Source organism: Terrapene carolina, unplaced genomic scaffold, assembly GCF_002925995.2.
Source record: "Terrapene carolina triunguis isolate 2854851 unplaced genomic scaffold, T_m_triunguis-2.0 Scaffold570, whole genome shotgun sequence".
Lineage (NCBI taxonomy): Eukaryota > Metazoa > Chordata > Testudines > Emydidae > Terrapene > Terrapene triunguis.
Genome location: NW_020664921.1, coordinates 54,115 through 55,116, shown reverse-complemented (window position 1 = coordinate 55,116; position 1,002 = coordinate 54,115). Strand labels below are relative to the sequence as shown.

Here is a 1,002-nt window from a genome sequence, read left to right as displayed (position 1 = left end):
GCCAATCCAACCATTTGGCACTTGCAGATGGGTACCTCTGTATTGTGCCTGATTCTTGTACAGCTATAAAAGGCTGGTAGATGCTGATATTTCCCCCTCTTTTTAACCAGCACTAATACCAAGCCAGGCTAGGGCTTGGAAGAGAGAGAGCAGCAGGTTTCCCCTATTGTTTCCAGCTCTCTTTTTCTTGACTAGTTTCTCCTCTGCAACAACTTGCTATTTTTTTTCATGAGCCTGGCTAGCTCAGTTGGTAGAGCATCAGACTTTTAATCTGAGGGTCCAGGGTTCAAGTCCCTGGTCAGGTGAAAAACTGCTTACTAGGATCTTAAAAATCTGTCTTTCTGGAGTCCTCTTTGATGTTACTTTTTCTCTTCAGGATTTTGCCTTTCCTAAAAAGGGCCTTTGTGTGTGTGTGGGATTAAAGGGGCAACTTCCTGACATCCCCTGTGTCCTTACATGCTGGAGGAATAAAGGCCTCTGGGCATATAGCTTGTTCCTCCCCTGCACACACACACACAAACACACAGAATATCCCTAAGGAATTAGAATCACTTGCTGCCTTCCCCTGTCCTGCTGGATCCCCAAACGAGGATGCTCTTCATCCCGAACCCATGTCCCCTCTATTCCCAGTGCCCCTTAGTCCCAACCCACAGGCCCTCCTATGCTCATTGCTCCCCACTCCCAACCAGAGCCTACTCCTCTTCACCCTTCTCCTCTGTCCCAATCCACTGCCTCCTCCTATTCCCAGTGCCCCTCAATCCCAACCCACAGCCCCCTCCTTTTTACAGTGCTCCTCAATCCCAACCCACAGCTCCCTCCTTCCCTCCAGAAGTAGGTGCTTCAGACCCCCTCAGGAAGTTTTTCTTGCAAGGTTTTGTGTATGAGTCTGCATGTGGATTTTACAGTATGTTGGAAATATGTTGGCTTGCTTGCCGAAATGATCACTTTTGGCTGGTATTGGATTCCCCGTCTCCTTGTTATTGGGGCAGGAGAAATAAAGGG

The 1,002-nt window shown here is 48.4% G+C and overlaps 1 non-coding gene across 1 annotated transcript; it reads left to right on the top strand.

The window, feature by feature from the left end:
• The first annotated feature begins 232 nt into the window (after positions 1-232).
• On the top strand, positions 233-305 carry TRNAK-UUU. Its single transcript has one exon. It is a non-coding gene; the product is annotated as a tRNA-Lys (tRNA).
• The last annotated feature ends 697 nt before the right edge of the window (positions 306-1,002 follow it).